This window comes from Chionomys nivalis, chromosome 1 (genome assembly GCF_950005125.1).
Source record: "Chionomys nivalis chromosome 1, mChiNiv1.1, whole genome shotgun sequence".
NCBI classification, from domain to species: domain Eukaryota; kingdom Metazoa; phylum Chordata; class Mammalia; order Rodentia; family Cricetidae; genus Chionomys; species Chionomys nivalis.
The window spans coordinates 123,362,247-123,368,249 of record NC_080086.1 but is presented as its reverse complement, the minus strand read 5'-3'; positions in this window follow the sequence as shown (position 1 = coordinate 123,368,249).

The window sequence follows — 6,003 nt, the reverse complement described above, 5'->3', positions numbered from 1 at the left end:
GGAGATCATCTAAAATGACATAGGCAAAGCCTTTTAAGCAGTTCTATTTGTCTTGCTGCATCTTCACATGACGAAGAGAGGGGTCTGAAATGCACCAATCCCGTCATGGGTCCCCTACCCTCATCACCCATCTAAACTCAATTCTTCCCTAAAATGTTTCCCACACTGTTTCAGTTTGCTTTTGGTTGTTGTGATAAAGTACTGGCCAAAAGCAACTTGGGGGTTATAGTCAAACATTGATGAATGATTATGCAGGCACCAGAGGAAAGAACCTGGAGACCGTGGAGAAACACTGCTTAGAGCCTTGCTTCAAGGCTCACACTCAATTCCCTTTCTTGTTCAACCCAAGTCCCACATGATGAGAAATGGCACAGCTCACAGTGGGCTAGGCCCTCCTCCATCAACTAGTGTTCAAGAAAATGAGCTCACAGACTTGCTCACAGGACAATGTGATGGAGATGATTCTCCAATTGAGGTTCCATATTTCTAGGTAACTCTAATTGTGCAGTCAAGTTGATATAGCTAACCAGCGCACATACAAATAAAAACCCATCAGGAACTTGGGATTCATTATGGGAATTTCTGGAAGATGGAAGTGTTCATACAGCATTTCCTGTCATGCATGTTGAGTCGTTATACAGAAACATCTTATGTAGATTCAGTGAGGGCCATGTTGCAATGACAGCAACTTTCAGGAAGAGCCATTTCCTAAGCTAAAAATTATTTGTTACCGAAGGGCAAATCAAAAAAAAAAAAAAAAAAGAAAGAAAGAAAAAAAAGAAATTTCAGATAAAGAAAACAGTTTCCATTCTGTCCTTTGCTTATTTATTAAAAATATATTCATTAAGCGGCTATATTATATGACAGATCCTGTTCTATACATTGGGAAACAAACATGCAAGGAAGACAAAAATACCAATTCTACTGGTGGAGACAAAGAACAAATATCAGGAATAACAATATAATGGCAGATACCAGTAAGCACGTAGAAGAATATCCAATAATGTAAGAGGATATAATAATGGAAAGGTTGCTTAGATGGTGTGATATAAAATAACCTCTCCAATAAGCATCATTTAAGCAGAAGTCAAAATAAATGATGGCTAAAAAGGGCTTGGGGTGAGCTATGACAAGGAAAAAGAAAACCTCAGAAATTCAGGGACCACAGAAATTCAGTATCACTGCACTTTCAGAGGAAAAACTTGGAGAGGGGCAGGTGTCACATACACTAAGCTATGTGACATTTACCCTGTGCTGTCAGAAGTCACTGAAACACTTTAAGAAAAATGGATGTCACAGTCTTACTTGTGCTTTAAATAGATTACCCTGGAAACAGTGAAACCGTGTATAGAATATATCCACAACAGAGCTGGTGAATGGATTGGAAACCTGGTGGGGGAGGACATGAGGAATTCTGAAATTATTTAAAGGGGAAACAGTGAGATTAAGCAGACAAGGTCACTCATACTATCAGGATCTTAACTCTAAAAGCCAATGCTTAGGATCAGGATTTGATTATTGACAAGGAGTAAAACTGGGGGGACCATGTGGGTCCTGGGAGTTCATTCTGCACATGACTGGCAGGATGGAAAACATGAGGACCAGACAGTATGATTTCAAGTCAAGAGAAGGTTAACTCCAAACCCTACCAAAGCACAACTCATCATCACTAACCTGGAGTCAGATTTTCAGACCTGCCAGGGGCTGGAGTCAGTCGTAGTTTGTCTATCTGTGCTAAATAATTGATTTTGCTTCCACAGTATTGGAAAGAAAGAGGTGATAGGACAGTTGGGGGGGGAAACTACTGTTCCCTCAAAATTCTCTAAAAGTGGACCCTGTAAAGGTGCACCCTTTGACTCATCTACTCCCTATGCAAATACGGCATCATTTTGCCATTTTTCTTAGTGACTCCGTGGTAGATTCCTTTTTTCCTCAAAAGAGTCTCTGCTCTTCTTACTGGCAACACACTAGTGGGAGAAGAGGGGGAAATGAGCATCAGCCTCAGGACTGGCTTCTCCCTTCATGTCTCTGTTCTCTCACTAGAGAAATTGATGAAGGCCCAGCAAAATTTGCAGGTGTCAAACTAAGACACTGAGGTTATCCAAGGATTTTAAGAAAAGGGATAATGCAGTCGGAGCTGCTAGCAGAGGCCAAGCCAGAGCAAGGAAATTGGTTAGGAAATAGATGTGATCATTCGGGCAAGAAATAATGAGATCAGACTGCTCTGGGCAGAGAGGACAATGTCCTTTTAGGATGAAGACCAGTGGCATAAATGGAAGAGGAAGGACACTAGGATGACTGAGAGACAGATTGTTCAAAAAACAAGAACATAGGAGGCAAAGCAAGAAGGGAAGGGAAGAGAAATGGGGAGAGTGATGAGGAGGGTGAAGAGAGAAGAAAAAGAAGAAAGGGAAAGGAGAAGGGTGGATGGAGAGAGAAGGGAAAAGGAGAAGGAAAATAAGAAAAAGTAGAGTAAATGAGAAGGGCACCCACTGGGTATTCTCTCTTCAATGGTTTCAATTATTTAACAAGTATTTGTGAAGTGCCCCTTAATCTAAGAGCGTAGAGTATTCAGAACTGAATACACAGAGATGATTCTGGCCCTCATGGGACTTGATTCCAGCCCAAGAGTAACTTAGACAACTTGAGAAATTTGATCTCAGTGAGTTATCCACATGTATGAAAATGCCATAATGTAGCCCATCATTCAGTTAAAATACACCAAGAGGATGATGGGTATCGAAGAGGCTCCTTACGGAGTTTGCTAGCCATTTGGACAAGAAACTGCTTTTACCTGGACCACTTGATGGTATGCTGTATGAACTGGACATACAGGACCCATAGAAAAATGACTGCTGAACTTGCCTAAAGGTGAGACAGTACTTCAGTGTTCCTGCTTAATGAAAGAGTCTGCAGGACACAGAAGAAAGTGACTGGAAAACTGCCAATATAGGCAGAACTGTCTTTGAAACTACCTGCCAGACACTATGAGCCTGCAGGCTGAAAATGGATGCTCCAATGATACAGAAGAACTTTGGGTGACTGTTCAGGCAGAAAGATACCTCTGTCAATTCTAGAGTTTTTCACTGATGACAGCTTATACTGGAGAGGTTGTGGGGTAAAAAGAACGCTCCTACATTGCTGGTGAGAATGAAAGCTGGTACAGCCCCTTTGGATGTCAGTGTGGTGATTTCTCAGAAAATTAAAAAAAAAAAAAAAACACCATCCTCAAGACCCAGTAATACCACTTTTGGGTATATACCCAAAGGATGCTCAATCATGCCACAAGGACATGTGCTCAACTATGTTCATAGCAGCTTTGTTGTCATACCCTGAACCTGGAAACAATCTAAATGCCCCTCGACTAAAGAATGGATAAGGAAAATGTGGTACATTTACACAATGGAGTAAATTTACACAGCAGAAAAATAATGACAGCTTGAATTTTGCAGGAAAATGGATGGAGGTAACCCAGACCCAGAAAGACAGTTATCACATGTGCTCACTCATAAGTGGGTTTTAAACATAAAGCAAAGAAAACCAGCCCACAAATCACAATACCAAAGAACTTAGGCAACAATGAGGACCCTAAGAGAGACATACATGGATCTAATCTACATGGGAAGTAGAAAAAGACAAGATCTCCTGAGTAAATTTGGAGCATGGGGACATTTGTGAGATGATTGAAGGGGGAGGGGAGAGGCAGGGAGGGGAGCAGAGAAAAATGTAGAGCTCAATTCTAGAGTTTTGGAAGTTGTTTACAATGTACTTTCTGTTTATCTAGGTAATATTATATTCTTCTGAAGTCTTGGATGGAGTTGAAGAATAGATAGTTATAGTTTTCTTTAGTTATGATAAAAGATAAAGTAGTTATAAATAATGTAACTGTAATTCTTGCTTGATGCATGTTTTATAATATGTAATTTTACTATGTTAAAACCTTCCTTCTCATTTAGACAGGAAAAGGAAAATGGTGTGGGAAGTCCTTCTGTATATGTGTTGCTTTTATTGGTTAATAAATAAAGCTCTTTTGGCCAGTGGCTTAGCAGAATAGAGCAAGATGGGAATTCCAAGCAGACAGAGGAGGAAAGAAGGCAGAGTCAGGGAGAAGCCATGTAGCTGCCAAAGGAGACAGATGCTGGAACTTTGTCCAGTAAGCCACAGCCATGTGGCAATACACAGATTAGTAGAAATTGGTTAATTTAAGATATAAGAGCTAGCTAGAAAAATGCTCAAGCTATTGGCCAAACAGTATTGCAAATAATATAATTTCTGTGTGTTTATTTCCGGTCCATTCATCCAGGAACAAATGAGCAGCCTTTGCCAACAATAAGACTTAATTCTAGCACAAGAGTAACTTAAACAAAATAACTTGAGAATTTTGACCTAAGTGGGCTATCTACATGTATGAAAATACCATAATGAATCCCATCATTCCTTTAATATACACTAACAAAATTGTTAAAGAAAGTGATTAAGGGAAAGAGAATAATTATTTTAAATCCTTCACAAAAAAAAAAAAAAAAAAACCCACACCACCAACCTGCTGGATAAGACATGTCCACTTATGTAATAGTGACATAACTGTTAAATCACTCTCTGATTGGTTTTGGGTTCCACTGCCCAAGAAGGTTACCATAAATCATCTACAAGTTTGTTTTAGGAGACGTCACAGGCCTTGGCAGGAACTTAATTCTGCTGTTTAGTTAAAGTGACATAGTTTCAAACCATCGTCTAAATGTATACATTTATCCCCATAGACAGTTACCACTCTCAAACAGCTAAGGCATTCTTTTATGTAGACTATGGTAAAAACATTCACAGTAAAGACCAGTTAGGAGAAAAAAGAATTCTAGTTAAAATAATAGAATCTCTAGCCTGAGTAGAAAGCTAACATTCCAGTTTGGCTAGGTCAATTATTTGACCAAGGAACCACCTTTAGGAAGCCAAACCCTTCTCTACCCATGCTGAGATGGGTAGAAGAATAATTAGCCCCTTAATGAGATAATGTGCTTTTCCTTCCCTGTATCCACACTCTGGCATAATAGGTTATGGGGCCACAGCCATGCAGCTTCAGTTATCAACCTGCTTTTAAAAATGTCTAACTTCTCTTTTTCTTCATTCTCTCTCCTAATAATGCCTTCCTCGATACTTCAAACTTCTCCAAAACACTGGGTTTCTTTACTTCTCTTCTAAAGCCTCCCTTCTGATCACATACCTGCTTGCCCACCAGGCATCTGATCACCATGCTCTGGCTTAAATGACATAGTTTTGTTTTTCCTTCTCTCTTTCTTTCTCTTCCAAGCATTTGATGAAATTTCTAGGATATAGGTTTTTTTGAGATTTTATTTTTTATTTTATGTATATAGGTGATTGCTGGCATATATGTCTGTGAACAACATGTATGTGGTATTGGTGGAGGCCAGAAGAAGAATCAGATATTCTGAGACTGGATTTATAGACAATTGTGAGCTACCACATAGGTGCTGGTAATTTAGCTCAGACCACTGACCCATCTCTACAGCCCCAGGTTTTTCTTTTAAAGTAGTAAAATTATCCCTGAACTTCTATTTGAGTTTATTCTTAAATTCTTTATTGGTGAGACTAAGGACCCAAAGAGAAGACCCAGTTTATCCTGTATCATTCAGCAACCACAAAGGAATACCCAAGTTCCAGTAGCAATGGAGACTCATTGCTGTAAAAGGTGTTAAGAAATTGTCAGGCACTATTCTTCTACAGGTTCAGGTTGACATCTAGTTATGGCAGCACCATTTGTTGAAGATGAATTTTTCCATTATAGAATTTTAGCTTCTTTATCAAAAATCAGGTTTTCATAGATATGTAGATTAATATCAGGGTCTTTCACCCAATTTCAAAGGTCTACCTGTCTGTTTTTGTATCAAGTTGTTTACATTACTATAGACCTATAGTAGAGCTTGAAGTTAGAGATGGTGGTGCATCCATCTTTATTGTACAGGATGGTTTTGCCAATTTTAAGTTTTT